Raw genomic sequence first — 24,956 nt, 5'->3', positions numbered from 1 at the left:
GTTCTTTAGAGAATAAAAAAGGAAAAAGTGTCAAAAAGGGTTTTTCTCTGAAAATTTGTAAATAGCCTTAAGCAGGATAAAGGATCATTGCTGCGTAGCAGGTAACCCTGTCGAGGCTATGGACGCTTGCGGGCAGCAGAGGCTCTACCTACGACAAATGAGCATATTTTAAAAGCCAGCACGCAGAGAAGACCTTATTTTATCTTTAAAAGACCAAGTAATGTCTGGTGTGAATACAAGAACTAAGCATGAGGAAAAAAACAATTGGAATATGAAAAGGTTGAGACGAAGTATCAGTGATAGGATAAGGCATAATATACTCTATCTGTCCATAACAAAATTTAGACATATGAAAATTTTTCTACTTCGGAGGTTAAAATTCAAATACAAAAACAGAGATAACTGGTTCTTCACAGTGAATCGCCATTGTTGTGGCCACCAACAACCCCCCTCTTTATCTGGTATTAGCAATAACACCAAGCAAATGGGGACCCTTAGCAAAAAATCCAAAAAAACATTTTATCAAAATTTTTGTATTTTAACTCCATAAAGATGTATCGCATCGCGAGAAGAAAGTGATACGTTTTCTTATGCGCATAATAAGCTGCGAAGAAGCGACGCGAAATTCATCGCATCGCTTATATTGTGAAGCGCTCTTAAAATGAAAAACTTAAGGAATCACCGACGGCCGATATGCGACGTCGCATATCGCAACATCGCATAAGCAGCACACAATGATTGGATGACTAAGTGCGATCTGCAATGTTGCGATCTGCGATGAATGTGATCATCAATTCCTGCGATGACACATCTTGACGATGCAATCCTCGATACTATGATGCGAGTTGCAGAAATCACTCATCGCAAAATTTCCTCGACACAGTGTTCAAGGAAAGCTGTCTGTAGACCAAAATTGGGCGCGCACCTTAAAAGAAATTAATGATTGTACGCCAAAGTATCCGAGAAGGATTGTGTTGTGTTTTTCAAAGAGTCAGTTCATTATGAGTGTCATGATTATGCATTCATTAGAGCTTAAAGCTTTCATGTCAATCTTTTCGTCATTACTCTTTTCCTTTGCTTAAACTGTAAGACAGCAACTAACATAAAGCAATGTGCACAAAACATCTAAGGAAAAGGGGAAAGCGTCAATACTCGGAGAACAGAGAAGAGATGCCTTCGCAAACGAATGCCGCATGCAGCAGGACCGCGGATTCCAGAGTATCACTCAACAGATACTGATGGCAATAGACTACCCAAGACTCAGAGTCAAAGGCGCACAAAAGCAGCATGTTTACAAAAGATCCTGAAGCTTAGACTGGGTAAAGCAAAAAGAAAAACGCTAAAGAGGGAAACACACCAGAAAAGCCTGGAACAAAGAACGGAAGCAGTTTTCAATACAGAAAATTGTTCAGAGAGCAAAGTCCCTAACTTATTCAGTCATTCACAAGGCCGGAAACCGAAATAACAACATCACAATCAGTTTGAGAGAAATTTGGGTTATTACCAAGTATACACACAGTGAATACACCAAGCCAGAGGAAAATATCTTCTAGTTTGTTAGAAAGCGGTGCCAACTCTTGTTATTTCTATTTTCGTAGCTCAAACGAAAGGAGAAGACAACAAGACGACTCTTCCCAGGCGAATGTTGCATTGCTTACAGCACTGAGGAGCAAATACAGAAATGGTTAGAAATTAGATTCAATTTTTAGAAATAAATTTGCTTTAGTAGAAGGGCGGGCATTTGAAACCGTGTCCTAAATTTATGTAATTAAGATTAATTAGTTAGCAGTATTTAAACCCTTCTCAGGTATTTGGAGAAGGGTCCAGAAATTTGTCAAAAAAAATTATCCTCAGAACATGCACTTTTGCACCCTCGGAGGGGGTTTTTGATGAATGGATGGATCGAGATTTATCAATGTTTGCATTTAATGTCTGCTACTGATGTTGCACTTTTGTACTCTTAGTAGATGTTAGAACAAGTAGAGATAAATCGTTATTGCTTGAAGCTTATGAGTGGAACCAGTCATAAATGGTACTTTTATCTCTTGACCAGTTTCTGCTTATATTCTTAAAGTGATATGCAGTTTTCAGTTGTTTATATGTTAATGCATGAATGTGTGGGTTACCATTTGGCACTTCTGTACGGTGGAGTCATTTATTTGTGCTTGATATATGAATAACTTATTATGCGATATGTTGTTCACAATTGTTTTGCTTAACTTTTTATGCAGAATGGTTTATCTTAATTGATATCTATTCTTATGATAGCTGAATGATCTTTATTACCAGTTATTGTTCGAAATCTCTTTAGATCGCATAATAGAAAAAATGCACCCCGGGTTAGCGTAGATTAGATGTGTTGTTTTTTATTAGATTACAATAGCATAGAGTTAGTTTAGAAGTTTGAATTAAATTAGATTAAAAGACTCCTAGATCAACATCAACAACTCTACACACACACACCCCTTAGATTGGGAAACTGGTCCCATTATCCCCAGTCGGACCCGCTATACCAAACAGATAAGTGTTATAGCTCCAAATCTCACTCTTATGATTTGTGATGCTACACTCATGGCCTAGGGCAACCCCTCCTTCCAGACCTAGTCCTAAAATTTAAAAAACAGTGTTTTATTCCCTATACGCGACATTGCCCTGAGTTAAACGCGTGTACACGCGGGTCTGTGTATACCCAACCCGCGTGTATGTATTAAAACACTTAAAAAAATAATAAATTCCTTATTTTCGGGCGGAGATCGCGGGTTTTACCTGCTGGATCACCTGTTAGTGCCCGTGGCCCAACTGTTCCCAACCAACTCCTAACTAAAAAACTACTTTGGAGATGGTATAAAAAGACATCAAAGGGAAGGCCAAAGGGAGAGAAAGAGGAGAACAAGATTATTATGCTGAGATTTTCCCCTTAGACCAGGTCTGAAGTCCTTGGTGCTTTCTGCACTTCCCCCATTTTGCATAGGAAACCCTTGTTTCCATGTGTATTGGTGATCATTCATCCTTGATATCATCATTGAGTAAGACTTGGAAGGAGCTGTTGTTGGAGGCTTGAGGCTGGAACGAATCCGGGAGGAAGCTTTGCTTGGAGCCTGCTGAAGGTGTTCAGGTGATATCTTTACATTATATGTACTTTATTTGCCTTTATATATAAAGAAACACATCTTTGTTCCCGAAACAATCTTTCTTTATGCTTATGAGATTCTTGTTTTGAATTCTTATGCAAGTGGTTACTTAAAGATTTTTATAACTAACTTTATAGCATAAAGATGGTTTATACATAAGTATTTGTACATGTACTGTTGTGTTCTTTGATTTGTTTATCTTACAGGTCAAAGGAAGAAGAAGGGAACTCCAAGAAGGGTTTGGACCCTAAAGGCCTTCTCGAACGTAGGACCTTAGGTACGTACCCTTAACATTAGAATTTGCTTGAAAGTAAAGATGATGGCTGTGTGTGTGTTTCTTTGAACAAGCAATTTTCAGTCTAGTAGAGTCTTAGCCCAAAGGACCCTAGGGGTACTTTCCCTTCAACCAATAAGGAGCTGCCAACGAAGGTCCGGACCGGGTGGGTATCCCCCTTATTGTCGACCCGATTTTTGGGGCTTCAACACATCCCCATCGCAAGATGGTTCGGAGAAGAATGGTTCACCTATATTAGAGTATTTGGAAGCACCGTCCCCCCTCATGTCCTGCCTTTGTATATTTCTGACAAACTTCTGGCTCGAGAAATTGCATATCAAACCTGTTCAGAAGGCGGCCTAACTAAAGACCTAAAAGACAAAAAGAAGGCCATATGGCCTCAGTTTCCTGTAGCTTGTGGGGCCTTTTCATTGCTCGATGTAGGTCATGAATTCACCGAAGAAGAGAATATGACGTGTCTACAATTATTTAACTTCCCGGCAAGGCCATTTGACCCAAATGAGGTTGCCCAGGATTTCACAACGACAGTCAAGATAAAAGTGTTCGTTGGAAAGAAGGATCTATTTGATGATTTATTTCAGAGTAAAAGCTCACTCCAGGAAATTTTGTGGGAAGCTCAATCGCGATTGTCTCCAAATGACCTCCAAAGATTCATGGTATACAGGGAAAGAAGACTAGCCAGTGTTCCTCTAGAAAAGCTGCAACTACCTGCCAGAGAACCTACTCCAAGCATTAGCCTTAGTGGGAATTCAAGTGCTTTCGGATCTAATTCTAAGACTGGACAAGAGATGCCTGAGCATTCTAAAAGATCTGAAAATAACCAAGATAGAGGCGAAGAGTCAGCTAAGGACACCGCTCAGTCAATGGAATTTCCGCAGCAGCAAGTTATCGCCTCCTCGTTAAGAGATGTCCCCCCTCTCGTCATTGAAGCACCACCCGTCACAATAGAATTAGATAAAGAATGGGAAACCTTCAACAAACTGATCAATCTTGAAGGACAGACCCCAAAAACACCTGTGAGCAATACATAGGTAACACAAGAAGTGTGCTCAACCATAGTCAGCAATTTCACAGAAACGGAGCATATTCCTATCGCTCCATCTTCTGAGCTTCTACTGAATGCAGAAGAAATTACCCCACTGGACATATTTTATAGTCCCCAACATAAAGCAGTTGTAAGAAGACAAAGAAAAAAGAGAAAGTTAGAAAATACACTTTCTCAGGATGCTGAGCAATTAGACGTCCTGTGGAAAGATCCTGTCAGTAATCCAACTGAAAATCTCACCAAACTGTCTCAGATCGCAGGGGCGTATGCCTCTGCGACTATTGGCAAAGCGTCAGAAGTACAAAAATTGTTGAAAGAGCAAGAAAATTAGATACAGGTACTGAAACTACAATTGCAACAAGCCAATGCTAATAATGAGGTACACAAACAGATTGAAAAGTTGCAGGAAGACTTCCAGCGAATGCAAATAAGTTATCAAAGAAGTTTGGATGAAAAGGGAAAACAGTTGCAGGATGTACAAGAGATGCATAGAGACGACCCCAAACTTACAGAGTTTATTTCAGAGTCTATTACCTTGAATGAAAAACTACTGCAACAACAGGAAGAGTTGGGACAGAAGATATCACAGTGGAATTATTATTGCGAACTGAGTGATAAATCACCAATCAAGTGGTAGACTTGCGAAGTGACTATGATCAGATTGACAAATGAGTGACGGAGTACTTCGTTTGGCAGGAAGAAGACGAGGGAAAAAGAGCAAGCACACCCAGGATAAATGAGAATCATAAAGAGTTGCTCTTCAACAAGTGGGACGATCAAATCAGGGAAGTGGAACAAGCAGCAGAAACAACGGCCATGACAGTAAGCATTCTTGTCGACTGTGTAAATGAAAATTTGCACAGAGCAAACTTAATCGCAGAGACCACCCCGGGGTATTTACCAAATAAACTAATACTAGAAGCAGAATGGAAGCAGAAGGCACAAGAAAAGAAAAAAGAGGTACAAGCACTAAACAGGTTAAATTGGGAGTGTTACTGGACATACTTGGTGAAGCAGCATAGTCAGCAGATGACTGTGAAATGTATCATAAATGCGGCCGGGAAAGTGGTGCCAGCTCTCATAGATTCCGTTTTCTTAGCCCAGCTCAAAGAAGAAGTTAGCCAACCGACTCTCCTCAAACCAATGATGAATGCATGCAACTTTAAAGATCAGATTCAGAAGTAACTTAATTTAGAATGTTGTTTTTTCTTAAAAATTAGATTAGAAAAAGGACGATCATTTGAAAAATGCATCCTAAATTTTGTAAATAAACTATTATTACAATTAGGAAGTAGTATTTAAACCCTTCTCATACATTTAGAGAAGGGTCCAGAAATTTGTCAAAAACTTGTCCTCAGAACATGCACTTCTGCACCCTCAGAGGAGGTTTTGATGAATGAATGGATCGAGGTTTATTAATGTTTGCATTTGATATCTGCTACTGATGTTGCACTTCTGTACTCTTAGTAGATATTAGAACAAGTAGAAATAAATCATTGTTGCTTGAAGCTTATGAGTAGGATCAGTCATAAATGGTACTTTTATCTCTTGGCCATTTATGCTTATGTTCTTAAAGTGATATACAGTTTTTAGTTGTTTATATGTTATTGCATGAATGTTTGAGATACCATTAGGAACTTTTGTACGGTGCAATCATTTATTTATGTTTGATATATGAATAACTTATTATGCGATATGCTGTTCACAACTGTTTTACCTAACTTTTTATGCAAAGTGGTTCATCTTCATTGATTTCCATTCTTATGATAGCTGAATGATCTTTATTACCAGTTATTATTTGAAATCTCTTTAGATTGCATAATAGAAGAAATACACCCCGGGTTAGCATAGATTAGATGTGTTGTTTTCAGTAGATTACAATATCATAGAATTAGATTAAAGTAGCTTAGATTAAAACCCTTAGATCAGCATCATCCAACTCTACACACACACACACCCTTAGATTGGGAAACTGTTCCCATTATTCCCAATTGGACCCACTATACCAAACGGATAAGGAGCTACCAACCAAGGTCCAGACCAGGTGGGTATCCCCCTTGTTGTCGACCTGATTTTTGGGGCTTCAACATATTTGGCGCTAGAAGGAGGGCCTGAACATAGTTTCTATTGGAATGGTTTGAAATCGTAAACATTTGGATTAGGATGGCTGCTCACAAACTTCCCATTTGGAGTTGCATCCATGTTCGTGCCTCTTCCAACACTCCACCTGAAGTGGTAAGACTCTTGTCTCAGGTAAAATTCAATGGTAAGAATAATTCTTCTGCTTTTAATCATGACCTTCAATTTATTCAAATTGTTTCAAGTTCGAACTTTCAAAGAATTGATGAAGGCATTTTATGCAGAATTTTTACTCTCACATTCACGGTGAAAGCTAGAAAATGGTGTAGAACCCACCCAGTTGCCTCAATTCACAGCTGGGACCAATTCGTCAAGGCTTTCATTTGTAAATTTGATTGCTATGATTATGATCAGGTATATGATGAAATTGAGTATCTACAAAAAGAAGATGAATTTGTTAGAGATTTTAATATGCGATTTCATCTTGATTGTCTAAAATATGATCTTGAAAATGAACTCATGAATGAAGAATCTTTAGATTATGCTGAGCATTCCCTACCTCCTATGTCTGATCCATCAGAAATTAGTCCAAGTCTTGTTTTATTTTCTTCTAATAGGAATGAAAATTCCAATTTGAATGTGCAAATCGCTCATGATGAAGAAACTTCCCAAAGCTTAGGAAACACGCCTGCTCTAATGCAAGAAGACAAAAGCGAGAACGTTGAAAGAAAGCCTGCCTTGGAACCAGAAAGCAACTTGGAGACAAGGTTAGATAATATCATCGCAAGTCAACAAATGCAGATGCCAAGGTTAGAACAACAAATTAATTCTCTTTTGGAAAATACAAACACGCAAAGGTATGATCTAAAGGCCGATGTCTACAATGAATGTGATGAACAAGAATTTTTTCACGGTGATATTTTCAAATGCATTGTTTCGGAATCACATTTTTCTCTTTATCCTGATGTATTTAGTGATGATAATTTTTTCCCCCTCAGTATTAATGATATCTCAAAAAGTACAGAGGATTATTCAAATGAATCACCATTAGGTTTTCAAGATAAAGAGGCAGCTATAGAACATCCTTTGGTCATTTACAAACAAGAATGACTTGACCTTTCATTTCTGAAAATATTGGATGAAAAAGAAAAATCTAGAGAAACCTGTAAAATCATTTATGATAGCTACTATGATGATGATGATGATGTTGATTTATCTCAAGTAACTCAATAGAGCTCAGATAATGAGAGATATTCTAATTCGAGAATCATATCAGTCGATCCTCATTCCAGAGTGACAGATCATTTGCATGATTTTACTATCCAAAACAATATCCCGATCTATGATTCGTATCATGAGCAAACCCCCATGCCGTCCCCAATCATAACTTGTTTTTTGATTCACAAGACGTAATTCGAAATTACTCGGATCCCATAATTCTGGCCAGTTCTTGTGAAAAATAAGATATTTCAAGTCAATCCCAGTTGTGCTGTAACATTAGTTGTACAGATAATCATTGCATTCTTTTTCACTTACACTCATTTTGTATAAAATCAGACTGTATTTTAAATTTTTAGACTTTTGATAGATTACTATGGTATATTGAGCACCTTATCAAAGAACATTCGAAAGATGTATTACCATTTTGGAAAAATAAATTGTGTCAAGGAAATACAAAACTTTTTCAATTCCACGATCAATCAATATCAGCCTTTCAGAAGAAACTTCTATGTCATCCAATTCGTCATCAACGAAAGAAAGTATTTTTGGAAACTTACCAGCAATTCACGTTAATTGATAAATCTGTTTCCAAAAATTTCCATCTATTCTTCATTGATTTATTTAGTGATTTATATGTGGAAACTTTCCTTTTACGAGAAATTGCTAAAAGCTTGACTTTAACACATAGTAGATTACAGGCCATTAAAACTAAAAAATCATATCCGCAATCTGGCTTGTCGTCTTTCGTATTACATGATCACCAATCCATAACAGAAATTCATCCTGATTTTTATGATCCAATAGGTATCCAATTGGATAGAAGATTTCATAAGAAAGAAATTTTAGGCGGAATTCCTACTGAAGTTACACTTTCTAATCCTAGATTCAATATTCACAGTCCAAGAAAAGTTTTATTCTTAACACTGATGTTTAAAAGGTACATACGTGTAGGAATAAAAATGAAAAGATGGTTCCATTGGAAATATCATTTTACCTAGTTAATTTTTCTGTGTATAGTTAGAATAGGAGTAATTTAGTTTTTAAATATTGGTAGGCAAAATAAGAGAAGAAATTATCCCTATCATGTACATAATCCAAGGGAATAGTTACCTCTCATTTCTTTACATATTTTCCTCCCTAATAAAATTTGCCTCTGGTTAACAGAATTTGACATTTACTAAAGACACCATTTCTCTATCAGGTTTTGAACTTCTGCTTGTATAAATATCAAATCTTTTGGAAACTTGATCTTTATTATTAATAGATACATTTACAAACTTTAAACCAGATATGATACTAGTTTCAACTTCAAAAAATTTTACGAAAGCAATCTTAGTGAAGAAATTGTTTTATATCAATACAATGAAAGGTATCGGTAACAAAATGAGGATTCCCTGTAGAACAGCCATGTCCAAAAAACTCTATTATTGTCGTCCAGGGCTTTCTTAAGGAAAAAAATGACTTCCTCCCTGCTAAAGAAAATCGCAGCATTTAAAGAAACGACCCAAGGATACACTATATCTTGAAGAATAAGAGGTCTCATCACGAGCCGGCTTATCATGATCACAGATATTACAACTTTTCTGACTTTGCCAAACACTGTCCATCAAAACAGGGCAATGAATCAAGATTGTTGAAATCAAAAGACAAGGGGTCTCATCACGAGCTAGCTTGTTCATCGAAAGTGTAAATCAAGTGAATGACTGTGTCATAATTTGGCTACCAAACCAAGACATTGTTCTTTAAGAATAAAAAAGGGAAAAGTGTCAATATGAGTTTTTGTTTGAAAGTTGTAGATCACCTTCAGCAGGATAAAGGATCATTACTGGGTAATAGGTAACCCTGTGAAGGCTATGAATGCCTGCTGGCAGCAGAGGCTCTACATACGACAAATGAGCATATTTAAAAAATTGGTACATAGGGAAGACCTTATTTTATCTTTACAAGACCAAGTAATGGCTGATGTAAATGCAAGGACAAGTTGAGGAAGCAAATAATTAAAATAGAAAGAGGTTGGAACAAAATGTCATTGACAGTTTAGGGTATAATGCACTTTATCTTTTTATAATAAAGTTTAATTTTCTAAAAGTTTTGTTTTGGAAATTTGAAAATTTCAATAGAAAATCAGAGATAACTGGTTTTCCCAAGTGAATCGCCAATTGTTGTGGCCAGCAACAACCCCCAACTTTTTCATTTAAGTGTTGTCAAAAATACTAAATGAATGGGGACCCTTGATTAAAATTTATGAAAAGCAAGATTTTCCTTTCTTCAAAATAAGGTTACCATCGTAAGCTTGGGAAGATCTTTTGAATACTTTAAAACCTAAGTTTATGATAAGAAAAATCTTTAAAAAATTGCATCATAAAATGATAGAAAAACACCTCCATTTGGGTATAATCGTGGTATGTGCAAGAATTCTCGTACTAAGCAATATATCGCATCGCAATAAGGTAATGCCAATGAGAAAGACTTCAAGATTTTCCGATTTGTGATAACCGCGATCGCAAGATCGCATATCGTAGGGAATGGGCTAACAAAATATGGCAAGCATAAAACTTCTGCGATCTGCGATGTTGCGATATTGCGATAAAGCGATGGTTGCGATATTAAGCCAAATCAAATCTGTGATGTTATATTTGTGAGTAGGTGCGAGAGCACGATAGTGCAATAATGCGATGTCGCGATCTGCGACGATTGCAAACCAAATCACAAAATCACTCCATCACGAATCCTTCAGGCACGCTATTCAAGAAAATCCACTTACCATAATCTGACTCAAGATCATGCGCTTTTAATGATAATACAAGAATTAGTTGTCATCTATTAAATGTAGACGCGTGCTTTTGCAAAGAATTACTTCACGTAAGGTGGCATATTTGATATATCTGTTGCATTTAAGACTCTCCCATCACCTTTCTTGATCAGTCATTTCCATTTGTGAGCTGCAAGAACGAAGAACAAAGGGCGATACCAAGCCATACGGAGCAAGAAATGGGAAAGAAAAATAAAGCTCAGGGCTCTGAAGTGAAGGAAATGGCACCTTTATATACGAACACAACTTGTAGAAGAGACGCAGGGATATCAACACGAGAAAGCATGTACAGACTGCTTGAAGAAGAAAACCCCAGAATAATGAAGGTTACCACTGTCACAGACTCACAGGGCTCTTCCGAAGCATCCTTAGAAGAGCTAGCATGCTCATTCCTTCATCGGATAGCAGCAAGGCCTAAAATTCTCCCATATACGGATATGATAGAGTGGATACTTGAAAATGCAGAAATGAACGACAGAAAGTTCAAGATTCAAGGACATGGGCTCATCGGGTCATTCGCTGCACAAGACTTCATGCTCATCTATCATCTTCCTGAACCACAGGCGACTTACAATGCACAATTCATTAAAAAAAAATTGGCAGAAAACCCAAACCTATCAGAGACCACCAAAGATTGGTCCAGAAACGATGAACCGCTCAAGAAAGATAAAAACGGTATGTACAACACTGGTTTCCTCACCTCTCCGTATTGTTTTGCTGCGGCCATGCTTTGTAGATTATTTGGGATGCCAGATTTCAATAAGTTTTCATCTGAATGGTTACCATTGATCGATGCTGCCACAAATGTCATTATTATAGATTGGGACAAGATATTTTTTGATAACCCATTCACGGTTATTATCAATTAACGGTCTAAAAGATCCATGTCTCAAAGGATCTATCCTCCTCTTTACCTATCCACATATGTTATGGATTCTATTTGTTATGTGTCTAAATTTCCCGCTATGGGTTGGAAATGGACAACTCAGGACCCATTACCCATCCATGTTTATCATAATATATTATGGGATTCTCAGTTCATTCCACATTTCTACCAAATTTGTCACGGGCTTATCTTACCCATGTATAGAATGATGTATGATAAAGAACCCCCGAGGTGCTCACCTGAGGCACAGATAGATATCATCCCCATCGCAAGATGGTTTGGAGAAGAGTGGTTCACCTATATTAGAGTATTTGGAAGCACCGTCCCCCCTCATGTCCTGCCTTTGTATATTCTTGACAAACTTCTGGCTCGAGAAATTGCATATCAAACCTTTTCAGAAGGTGGCCTAACTAAAGACCTAAAAGATAAAAAGAAGGCCATATGGCCTCAGTTTCCTGTAGCTTATGGGGCATTTTCATTGTTTGATGTAGGTCACGTGTTCACCGAAGTAGAGAATATGACGTGTCTACAATTATTTAAATTCCCGGCAAGGCCATTTGACCCAAATGAGGTTGCCCAGGATTTCACAACGACATTCAAGATAAAAGTGTTCGTTGGAAAGAAGGATCTATTTGTTGATTTATTTCAGAGTAAAAGCTCAATCCAGGAAATTTTGCGTGAAGCTCAATCGCGATTGTCTCCAGATGACCTCCAAAGATTCATGGTATACAGGGAAAGAAGACTAGCTAGTGTTCCTCTAGAAAAGCTGCAACTACCTGCCAGAGAACCTACTCCAAGCATTAGCCTTAGTGGGAATTCAAGCGCTTCCGGATCTAAATCTAAGACTGGACAAGAGATGCCTGAGCATTCTAAAAGATCCAAAAACAACCAAGATATAGGCGAAGATCAGCTAAGGACACCACTCAGTCAATGGAATTTCCACAACAGCAAGTTATTACCTCCTCGTCAAGAGATGTCCCCCCTCTCGTCATTGAAGCACCACCCGTCACAACAGAATTAGATAAAGAATGGGAAACCTTCAACGAACTGATCAATCTTGAAGGACAGGCCCCAAAAACACCTGTGGGCAATACACAGGTAACACAAGAAGTGTGCTCAACCATAGTTAGCAATGTCACAGAAACGGAGCATATTCCTATCGCTCCATCTTCTGAGCTTCTACTCAATGTAGAAGAAATTCCCCCATTGGATATATTTTATAGTCCCCAACATAAAGAAGTTGTAAGAAGACAAAGAAAAAAGAGAAAGTTAGAAAATACACTTTCTCAAGATGTTGAGCAATTAGACGTCCTGTGGAAAGATCCTGTCAGTAATCCAACTGAAAACCTCACCAAACTGTCTTAGATCGCAGGGGCGTATGCCTCTGTGACTATTGACAAAGCGTCAGAAGTACAACAATTGTTGAAAGAGCAATAAAATCAGATACAGGTACTGCAACTACAAATGCAACAAGCCAATGCTAATAATCAGGTACGCAAACAACTTGAAAAGTTGCAGGAAGACTTCCAGCAAATGCAAATAAGTTATCAAAGAAGTTTGGACGAAAAGGGAAAACAGTTGCAGGATGTATAAGAGATGCACAGAGACGACCCCAAACTTACAAAGTTTATTTCAGAGTCTATTGCCTTGAATGAACAACTACTGCAGCAACAGGAAGAGTTGGACAAAAGATATCACAGTGGAATTATTATTGCGAACTGATTGATAAAATCGCCAATCAAGTGGTAGACTTGCAAAGTGACTATGATCAGATTGACAAACGAGTGACAGAGTACTTGGCTTGGCAGGAAGAAGACGAGGGAAAAAGAGCAGGCGCACCCAGGATAAATGAGAATCATAAAGAGTTGCTCTTCAACAAGTGGGACGATCAAATCAGGGAAGCGGAACAAGCAGCATAAACAACGGCCACGATAGCAAGCATTCTTGTCGACTTTTTAAATGAAAATTTGCACAGAGAAAACTTAATTGTAGAGACCACCTCGAGGTATTTACTAAATAAACTACAACTAGAAGCAGAATGGAAGCAGAAGGTGCAAGAAAAGAAAAAAGAGGTACAAGCACTAAACAGGTTAAATTGGGAGTGTTATTGGGCATACTTGGTGAAGCCACAGAGTCAGTAGATGACTGTGAAATGTATCATAAATGCGGCCGAGAAAGCGGTGCCAACTCTCATAGATTCTGTTTTCTCAGCCCAGCTCAAAGAAGAAGTCAGCCAGCCGACTCTCCTCAAACCAATGATGAATGCATGTAGCTTTAAAGATCAGATTCAGAAGTAACTTAATTTAGAATGTTGTTTTTTCTTAAAAAATAGATTAGAAAAAGGACGGTCATTTGAAAACCGCATCCTAAATTTTGTAAATAAACTATTATTAGAATTAGGAAGTAGTATTTAAACCCTTCTCATGCATTTAGAGAATGGTCCAGAAATTTGTCAAAAACTTGTCCTCAGAACATGCACTTTTGCACCCTCAGAGGAGGTTTTGATGAATGAATGGATCGAGGTTTATTAATGTTTGCATTTGATATCTGCTACTGATGTTGCACTTCAATACTCTTAGTAGATATTAGAACAAGTAGAAATAAATCATTGTTGCTTGAAGCTTATGAGTAGGACCAGTCATAAATGGTACTTTTATCTCTTGGCCATTTCTGCTTATATTCTTAAAGTGATATACAATTTTTAGTTGTTTATATGTTATTGCATGAATGTTTGAGTTACCATTTGGCACTTTTGTATGGTGGAGTCATTTATTTATGTTTGATATATGAATAACTTATTATGCGATATGTTGTTCACAACTGTTTTGCCTAACTTTTTATGCAAAGTGGTTCATCTTAATTGATTTCCATTCTTATAATAGCTGAATGATATTTATTACCAGTTATTATTTGAAATCTCTTTAGATCGCATAATATAAGAAATACACCCTGGGTTAGCATAGATTAGATGTGTTGTTTTCATTATATTACAATATCATAGAATTAGATTAAAGTAGCTTAGATTAAAACCCTTAGATCAGCATCATCCAACTCTGCACACACACACACCCTTAGATTGGGAAACTTGTCCCGTTATCCCCAATCGGACCCACTATACCAAATGGATAAGGAGCTCCCAACCAAGGTCTGGACCGGGTGGGTATCCCCCTTGTTGTCGACCTGATTTTTGGGGCTTCAACATATTTGGCGCTAGAAGGAGGGCCTGAACATAGTGTCTGGTAGAATGGTTTGAAATCGTAAACATTTGGATAAGGATGGCTGCTCACAAACTTCCCATTTGGAGTTGCATCCATGTTTGTGCCTCTTCCAATACTCCACCTCAAGTGATAAGACTCTTGTCTCAGGTAAAATTCAATGGTAAGAATAATTCTTCTGCTTTTAATCATGCCCTTCAATTTATTCAAATTGTTTCAAGTTTGAATGTTAAAAGAATTGAAGAAGGCATTTTATGCAGAATTTTTACTCTCACATTAACGGCGGAAGCTAGAAAATGGTGTAGAACCCTCCCAGTCGCCTCAATTCACAGCTAGGACCAATTCGTCAAGGCTTTCATTTGTAAATTTGATTGCTATGATTATGATCAAGTATATAATGAAATTGAGTATCTAAGAAAAGAAGATGAATCTGTTAGAGATTTTTAATATGCGATTTCATCTTGATTGTCTAAAATATGATCTTGAAAATGAACTCATGAATGAAGAATCTTCAGATTATGCTGAGCATTCCCTTCCTCCTATGTCCGATCCATTAGAAATTAGTCCAAGTCTTGTTTTATTTTCTTCTAATAGGAATGAAAATTCCAATTTGAATGTGTGAATCACTCATGATGAAGAAACTTCCCAAAGCTTAGGAAACACGCCTGCTCTAATGCAAGAAGACAAAAGCGAGAACATTGAAAGAAAGCTTGCCTTGGAACCAGAAAGCAACTTGGAGACAAGGTTAGATAATATCATCGCAAGTCAACAAATGCAGACGCCAAAGTTAGAACAACAAATTAATTCTCTTTCGGAAAATACAAACACGCAAAGGTATGATCTAAAGCCCGATGTCTACAATGAATGTGATGAACAAGAATTTTTTCACGATGATATTTTCAAATGCATTGTTTCGGAATCACATTTTTCTCTTTATCCTGATGTATTTAGTGATGATAATTTTTTCCCCCTCAGTATTAATGATATCTCAAAAAGTACAGATGATTATTCAAATGAATCACCATTAGGTTTTCAAGATAAAGAGGCAGCTATAGAACATCCTTTGGTCATTTACAAATAAGAATGACTTGACCTTCCTTTTTTGAAAATATTGGATGAAAAAGAAAATCTAGAGAAACCTGTAAAATCATTTATGATAGCTACTATGATGATGATGATGATGTTGATTTATCTCAAGTAACTCAACAGAGCTCAGATATTGAGAGATATTCTAATTTTAGAATCATATCAGTCGATCCTCATTCCAGAGTGACAGATCATTTGCATGATTTTACTATCCAAAACAATATCCCAATCTATGATTCGTATCATGAGCAAACCCGCCTGTCCCCAATCATAACTTGTTTTCTGATTCACAAGATGTAATTCGAAATTACTCGGATCCCATAATTCTGGCCAGTTCTTGTGAAAAAGAAGATATTTCAAGTCAATCCCAGTTGTGATGTAACATTAGTTGTACAGATAATCATTGCATTCTTTTTCGCTTACACTCATTTTGTATAAAATCGGATTGTATTTTAAATTTTCAGACTTTTGATAGATTACTATGGTATATTGAGCACCTTATCAAAGAACATTCGAAAGATGTATTACCATTTTGGAAAACTAAATTGTGTCAAGGAAATACAAAACTTTTTCAATTCCACGATCAATCAATATCAGCCTTTCAGAAGAAACTTCTATGTCATCCAAATCATCATCAACGAAAGAAAGTATTTTTGGAAACTTACCAGTAATTCACGTTAATTGATAAATCTCTTTCCAAAAATTTCCATCTATTCTTCATTGATTTATTTAGTTATTTATATGTGGAAACTTTCTTATTACGAGAAATTACTAAAAGCTAGACTTTAACGCATAGTAGATTACAGGCCATTAAAACTAAAAAATCATATCTGCAATCTGGCTTGTCATCTTTCCTATTACATGATCACCAATCCATAACAGAAATTCATCCTGATTTTTATGATCCAATAGGTATCCAATTGGACAGAAGATTTCATAAGAAAGAAATTTTAGGCGGAATTTCGACTGAAGTTACACTTTCTAATCCTACATTCAATATTCACAGTGCAAGAAAAGTTTTACTCTTAACACTGATGTTTAACAGGTACATACGGGTGGGAATAAAAATGAAAAGATGGTTCCACTGGAAATATCATTTTACCTAGTTAATTTTTCCGTGTATAGTTAGAATAGGAGTAATTTAGCTTTTAAATATTGGTAGGCAAAATAAGAGAAGAAATTATCCCTATCATGTACATAATCCAAGGGAATAGTTACCTCACATTTCTTTAAATATTTTCCTCCCTAATAAAATTTTCCTGTGGTTAACAGCATTTGACATTTACTAAAGACACCATTTCTCTATCAGATTTTGAACTTCTGCTTATATAAATAGCAAATCTTTTGGAAACTTGATCTTTATTATTAATAGACACAGTTAAAAACTTTAAACCAGTTATTATACTAGTTTCAACTTCAAAATTTTGACAAAAGCAATCTTAGTGAAGAAATTGTTTTATATCAGTACAATGAAAGGTATCACTAACAAAATGAGGATTCCCTGTAGAACAACCATGTCAAAAAAACTCTATTATTGTCGTCCAGGGCTTTCTTAAGGAAAAAAATGACTTCCTCCCTGCTAAAGAAAATTGCAGCATTTAGAGAAATGACCCAAGGATACACTATATCTTGAAGAATAAGAGGTCTCATCACGAGCCGGCTTATCATGATGACAAATATTATAACTTTGCTGACTTTGCCAAACACTGTCCATCAAAACAGGGCAATGACTCAAGATTGTTGAAATTAAAAGACAAGGGGTCTCATCACGAGCCAGCTTGTTCAGCGAAAGTGCAAATCAAGTGAATGACTGTGTCATAATTTGGCTACCAAACCAAGACATTGTTCTTTAAGAATAAAAAAGGAAAAAGTGTCAATATGGGTTTTTCTTTGAAGGTTGTAGATCACCTTAAGCAGGATAAAGGATCATTACTGGGTAATAGGTAACCCTGTCGAGGCTATGAACACCTGCTGGCAGCAGAGGCTCTACCTACGACAAATGAGCATATTTAAAAAATTGGTACACAGGGAAGACCTTATTTTATCTTTACAAGACCAAGTAATGGCTGATGTAAATGCAAGGATAAGCTGACGAAGCAAATAACTAAAATAGAAAGAGGTTGGAACAAAATGTCATTGACAGTTTAGGGTATAATGCGCTTTATCTTTTTATAATAAAGTTTAATTTTCTAAAAATTTTGTTTTGGAAATTTGAAAATTTAAATAGATAATCATAGATAACTGGTTTTCCCAAGTGAATTGCCAATTGTTGTGGTCCGCAACAACCCCCCACTTTTTCATTTAAGTGTTGTCCAAAATACTAAATGAATGGGGACCCTTAATTAAAATTTAAGAAAAGCAAGAGTTTCCTTTCTTCAAAATAAGGTTACCATCATAAGCTTAGGAAGATCTTTTGAATACTTTAAAACCTAAGTTTATGATAAGAAAAATATTTAAAAAGTCGCATCATAAAATGATAGAAAAACACCTCCATTTGGGTATAATCCTGGTATGTGCAAGAATTCTCATACTAAGCAATATATTGCATCGCCAATAAGGTAATCCCAATGAGAAAGAATTCAAGATTTTCCGATTTGCGATAACCTCGATCGCAAGATTGCATATCGCAGGGAATGGGCTAACAAAATATGGCAAGCATAAAACTTCTGCGATCTGCGATGTCGCGATATCGCGATAAATCGATGGTTGCGATATTAAGCCAAATCAACTCTGCGATGTTATATTTGTGAGTCGGTGCGAGAGCGCGATAGTGCAATAATGCGATGTCGCAATCTGCGACGATTGCGAACCAAATCACAAAATCACTCCATCACGAATATTTTGGGCACGCTATTCAAGAAAAGCCACTTACCATAATTTGACTCAAGATTATGCGCTTTTAATAATAATAAAGGAATTAGTTGTCATCTATTAATTGTAGACGCGTGCTTTTGCAAAGAATTACTTCACATAAGGTGGCATATTTGATATATCTGCTGCATTTAAGACTCTCCCATCACCTTTCTTGATTAGTCATTTCCATTTGTGAGATGCAAGAATGAAGAACGAAGGGCGATACCAAGCCATACACAGGAAGAAATGGGAAAGAAAAATAAAGCTCAGGGCTCTGAGGTGAAGGAAATGGCACCTTTATATACAGAAACAACTTGTAGTAGAGACGCAGGGATATCGACGTGGGAAAGCATGTACAGACTGCTTGAAGAAGAAAACCTCAGAATAATGAAGGTTACCACTGTCGCAGACTCACAGGGCTCTTCCGAAGCATCCTTAGAAGAGCTAGCGTGCTCATTCCTTCATCGGATAGCAGCAAGGCCTAAAATTCTCCCATATATGGATATGATCAAGTGGATACTTGAAAATGCAGAAATGAACGACAGAAAGTTCAAGATTCAAGGACATGGGTGTTAGATGATCCAAAAATACTTTATTATCATAGGTTATAAAATTGAAATAAAATAATTATTAATTTAAGAAATTAAATTAATAATTATTCTAGAATGATTAATTATTTTATAGACAATTACAATTAGTATATTGTTGTAACAAGATATGACTCTCCAAATGAGTCGTATCTTAGGCTCTATTATAGGAGATTAGTTAGCTAGTTGGTTTGAATAGCATTTATTGTAAATGGACACTTGTAAGTGATCCATAATTAGAGGTAGTTAGGACATGGAGCTTATAAATAGCTCATTGCAAGAGTGTTTAGTTGTTCGGGTGTAAGCTCTTGCAAATCAATTATGTAATTTTTTTTTCCGATTAATAAAATTACGTGTCTGAGGACACTTCTGCCATTATTGTGGTATCAGAGCTCCAGTAATGCTGCAGTGGATTTGAGGAGATTCTAGCTCTACAGGCACATGGAAAACTCCATTAATTTGGTCAGTTAATATTTGGTATGAAATTTATTGATTTGGTATCAATTTTTTTCCTGGAAATGAACTTTATTGAACTTTAATTTATATCATTGATTTTAGATTTTTAAATCTAAAAATCATTCTCTGTATTATTCCCCCTATTGTGCATTTGCTTGGTTGCCACGGATTAAAATTCATTTTCTTTATTATTCTCTCCTATTGTTCCAAAGAATGTATTTTCTCTTTGCCTTAAGACTGATTCAAGGACGCACATAGCTTTGAACTGTACCTGCCATACATGTGACTGGATTTTCACGTTAAGAGCTTGACTTAAAGAGGTAGAATCCAATTTTGAAGCCATTGCGAGGAAGTTTTGAATAGTTTCACAACCGGGTTGAAGGCGCACTCTGCCAGCTGTTGTTATAGTGGTATTTCTTCCCTTCCATTTCCTCTACAGTGATATTTCTGATCTGATATTACTAAGTGCGTCTCCAATGTCCTGCTGTTGTTCCAATCTTTGCTACTTTCACCGCTGATCAGGTTCTAGTTCAGATGGTCTAGCATGTGGCTTTTGGACCTTGCCTTTATCTTCATTTCGTTATGACTGTCTGCCCCTTGCATCCCTACTCTGCAGAATTCTATTTGCAGCTTCTACGTGACAATCAGTACTGTATCCTATATCTGAGAACCCAATTTCAAATCTATGACTGAAGATTGCTGTAACCCAGATAAGGCAGACATGTTGTGTTTATTTGATCTGAACTGAGCTCTTCAGATATGAAACAAGGAAATTTTAAATATACGTTATGGTAAACCGTAAAACAGGTGGAGGTAGCTTCAATTGCTTAAAGTTGTTCAATTTTGATGTCATTAGGGACAACAGAGTAAGAAATCGGTATCTTGTGATTGACATCAACTATTTTCTCGGCTATGCAAAGATGCCGGGCTTTGAATTGGCATTAACAAATTTCTTCTGTAATTTGTTCCATGAAAAATCCCAGGCTTCAAAGGAAAGGGTTACTTTAGATTGCCACTAAATTTGATGTCGAGGTTTTCCTGGTCGAAAGGGTAGAGGATATTTGAATGTTACCGACAGTATTATACATGATGTGGTACCGAGAGAGACAAGTAGAAGCAGCGTTGGCGATGTAATGCATTCATACCCATTTGTGTCATTCAAACCGAGAGGACCAGTCCATCAAGAAAGTGCAAGGCTGAACTTATGGAAGCCGAATCAAATTTGTAAATTTTGTGCTGAAATAAGGAATATTGTATTTTGCAGAGATATGGTGATTTTTTTTAATTTTGGGAATTTATTGTTAGTGGAGAAATAAGGTGCAATAGAAATTTGTAATTTTTGGAGCAATAAGGAGTTTTATTTGTAACTTGGAGAGATAAGGTGTGTTTGATAATTTGAAGCAATTTTTTTAATTGGGATCATCATATTTGTAACTCAAAGTAATTTTACTTTGAGGGGGGGTAATTTTTTTTTACCAGATTGTGCAAAAGCACCGTTGTAAAAAGTCAAATTTTGAAAGTTGCCCTGTAAAAATTTGAGAAATTGACTAGAGCCAAGTGCAAAGCTCAGTCAATATTCTCCTGTTTTGACAACTATTCGAGGGTCAAGGCCAAGCCCCGATAGCTCGTGTTTTTTGCGTGGTGTGTTGTGTTGACTATCTTGTACCTTCTGTTATGCTTCTTGGTGCGTCTCTTCAAAGATAAAATGTCTAAGTTGATTAACTTATTTTCTGATTCCGACAAACTTGAGGGCACTAAATCTTATAAAACGTGGCATCGTCTTATTGAAAGCACACTCATTTACAATGAATTATGGCAAGGAATATGTGATGGAGATGTAAAGCCAAATAAACCCACAGATGCAGATCCACTGGCAAAATGGGAAATCAAGAATGCTAAAGCCTTAGCTCTTATTAAATCGTCTGTGAATGATGAAATGTATGTACATATAGAGAATGCCACCGATGCATGGACTGCCTTGAAAACTTTTAAAGACCTCTTTGATACTCAGCCAGAATCAAAGAAGGTTGATCTACAGCTAAAATTGTTGCAACAAAAATTAACTGAAGATGGTGATATTCTTGAATATCTCTCCAGACTTAAGAATATTAAGCAGGAAATTATTAATGTTGGTTTTCCCGCAATTGATGATAGCTTTATGGTCACAGTTGTAATTGCTGGGCTTCCTATACGCATTTTATAGAAACTTTACAAGTAACTGGGAAATTAGAAAAACTAAATTTTGATGAACTTTGTGAAATGTTAAGTCAGCATGATAAAACTTTTGGGAAAAAGAAGAAAGTTGGTGAAGATGTTTTTCTCACAGAAGCCAGCACAAGTAAGTCTTCAGCAGATAGTTCTCGAGGAAGAGGCCGATGGAATCAGAATCAAGCAACACATAATCGAGGTCGAAGCCAAAGTAGAGGCAACAATTTTAACAGAGGAGGAAGAAATAATTTTCAAGGTAGAGGAAACAACCAAGGAAGAGGCAATTTTCAAGGACAAGGATATAATAGTCAAGGTAGAGGACAATCTCCAAATAGAGGTCAAAGCAGAGGTAGAGGACAATCTTCAGGACGAGGAAGAGACTTTAGTCAAATTGTGTGTCGAAGATGCAACAAAGTTGGCCATTATGCTGAAGATTGTCGAACTTCACTTAATAAAATTCCCAAGTTTCAGCAGCATTCAACGCAATTTGCAAATGATCAAGATGAAGATAGCTCAGAATATGTTTTTACTTCCTCACCAGCATCACAAATTTCATCTCATCTTAGAAGTGACTATGAAGATGCCTGGATCTTGGATTCCGGGGCAACTCAGCACATGACATGTCGACGTGATTTTTTCTGGAATTTTCAAGAATGCCAACTTAATTCAATTTTTCTTGCTGATGATACAAAACATACTCCTTATGGAAAAGGAGTCATAAAAGTTTTTCTCCCTGACATTGGAGAAAAATTGATTTCCAATGTATGGTATGTACCCAGTTTCAAGAAAAATTTGCTCTCTTTAGTCACGATTCGACAAGCACGACATCAGGTGATTATGGAAGATGGTTTAGTGAAGATTAATTCAGTGAAACAGAACTTGAAAACAGTTATGACAGGTTATGAAGATGGAAAACTGTTACAGATAAAAGGGACAGTTATTCCAAGGAATTCTGATTTTGCAGGGGCAGTGACTACAGGTATTTCACCTATCAGACTATGGCATGTAAGATATGGACATTTGAATTTTGAGAGTCTTTCTCAATTGAAGAAACAAGGAATGGTTAAAGGGCTTCTCACATTCAAAAGGGAAAATGCAAAATGTGAAGCTTGCATTTATGGAAAACAAAATCGAGAAATTTTTCCAACAAGTTCATGGCGAGCAAACAGGCGGCTACAACTAATTCACAGTGATGTTTGTGGTCCCCTACAAACTTCATTTGGTGGTTGCAAATATTTCTTACTATTCATTGATGATTTCAGCAGAATGACTTGGGTTTACTTCTTGAAGAACAAGTCAGAAACATTCGATAAGTTTAGAATTTTTCGCCAACTTGTTGAAAATGAAGTCAAAGAAAAGATAGGTACTCTCAGGACGGATAATGGGGGAGAATTCACTTCAAATGAATTCAAAAATTATTGCAGTGAAAATGGCATAAGTTTTGTTGGGAAAAGTATCCAATACGGAATGGCCCTATCCCACTCTAAGGGTGATAGTACCTCAGCAACAACCGAATGCAAAGCTATTCAAAATTACTTCTTTATGAGATGTAAGAGAGAGGAGGAAGAGATCCACTAACCGTTATCTTCCGCTAATGATTGATCCAATCTTCCCTCTTTGCTGCTTTCTCCCAGCTCCTTGCTCTTTCACTGGCCCAGCTACACAAAGATCCTGCAAAAGCACAAGAAAAGGAAACTACAAGAAGCATACATATATAATTGATTCAAGGATTAGAATAAATCAAATATACAAGCATCAATACGCCATTGAGACACATGCATATAGAAGAACCTCAAATGCTTTATTAATGGAAGAAGTAAAGTTCTGAGAGTGTTACAACCATAAGAGGCCCAATCCAGCAACACCTCCCAGCAGAAACAAATCTCCTCTTCACCTCCTTCAAGCAAATCACCCAATAGTTCTACACTCAAACCAACAGCACTTCCTTACATTCACAAGATTCCAGCCTCCTTAGACCTCATGAGATAGCTCTATATATAGGAGATTTGGAGAAAGGATGAGTCAGCTTGAGCTTGGCATGGAGCTGACTAGTGTCCTCTCCCACTTTAGTTGTTCTTCAGTTCTTGAGTCCACTTGGAGGTTCTTGCTTCCACTTGGAGATCTAGACCCTCTTACTCATCACAAGGCGAATTCCTTGATCCAAGTGTCATTTTGGAAGCTTCCTGGGCATTTGACACATTGAGGAATGACTGTGCCACTTGGCCAAACTCGCCCAGCGCAGGTAGCCTTCATTGCTTTTGACATTCAGCGCAGGTACAGAGTGGAGCAGTTGACATTCAGCGCAGATGCTCAGTGGAGCAGTTGACATGATCCAGAATTAGCTTGTTTTTTAGTGTTTTCAGGTGGAGAACTGATATTTAGTGTTGTGGTTTGCTGACCTTGTTCCTCTAGGGGTAGGAACAACATGTTTAGGGACTTTGGATCCCTTAGATTATTGACATTTCATGCTTCATGCTGTAAGGCACAAAAATGTCTATAACAGTTTCCCCCTAAAGTATGAGGTCGTTTATCGGGTGAAATGCTTTATCAGGAGGATCCGAAGTTCATTCAATCGCTGAGAGGTGCCCTGTAATAAAATACAATACAATACATTATTTTTCATTCTGCTTTCATGGTCTAGCTGAGGCGAGCATTCCCATGCTCAGCTTTATAAATTCATTTTGGTACATAGAACAGACGATCGTCTGATGGTAGACAGATAATTCTCTGCTGAAATTATCATCCTTTGAGTAGGATGATCATCTATTGTAATAATGTACATATCAAATGTCTTTATATTTCCTGAATATATATCGCAGCCCGGATGGATGAAACTAGATCCGGGGTCTTCAAACTCGTTCGATCTTCACTCTAAGTACAGGTCGATCCATGTGAGAATTGCGCTGAAGTCGAACATGGAAAGACATCGCTTGATTACCGGTCAATAATGTAAACCGTTAACAAGCGCGAGAGGAATCACCGATAATGATAATGACCCTCAAGGTACTGCAGTACAATTCACGTGGTGTGAATAAAGGACTTGGCGTCGAACACCAGGCAAAATCTTCTGGTCGAAGGTCAT

The sequence above is a fragment of the Pinus tabuliformis genome, chromosome 9 (assembly GCF_031772625.1).
Source record: "Pinus tabuliformis cultivar Carrire ecotype Pingquan chromosome 9, CPIR1, whole genome shotgun sequence".
In the NCBI taxonomy this organism is placed as follows: domain Eukaryota; kingdom Viridiplantae; phylum Streptophyta; class Pinopsida; order Pinales; family Pinaceae; genus Pinus; species Pinus tabuliformis.
This window is presented reverse-complemented; position numbering follows the sequence as displayed.